The following is a 449-nucleotide window of genomic DNA, read 5'->3' on the forward strand; positions in this document are numbered from 1 at the left end:
TATCTTGTAACAAGACCTTTGACATATGCTGTCAGAGGACTAAATGAATGGTATATGTTTGACTATTTTTTCTTAAAAATAAAAAATTTTATTTAACTTACAGAAAAGTAGCAAGAATCCCTACATACCCTTCCCCAAGATATCCCATACCACTTTGCCAAATGCCCCAGACATGGTCTTTGTAACTAAAGGACCTCAATTTGGGATCATAAGTTGTATCCACTTGCCATAGCTCTCTCCCCACCTTGACATGGAACAGCTACTAAGTCTTTGCTTGAGTTTGATGCCCTTAACTTTCCTGAAGAAGATCAAGGAAACAGGACAGTCATTTTGTAGAATGTGCCTTAGCTTCAGTTCAGTTCAGTCGTTCAGTTGTGTCCAACTCTTTGCAACCCCATGAATTGCAGCACGCCAGGCCTCCCTGTCCATCACCAACTCCTGGAGTTCAC

The sequence above is a fragment of the Bison bison genome, unplaced genomic scaffold (assembly GCF_000754665.1).
Source record: "Bison bison bison isolate TAMUID 2011002044 unplaced genomic scaffold, Bison_UMD1.0 scf7180017864347, whole genome shotgun sequence".
NCBI classification, from domain to species: domain Eukaryota; kingdom Metazoa; phylum Chordata; class Mammalia; order Artiodactyla; family Bovidae; genus Bison; species Bison bison.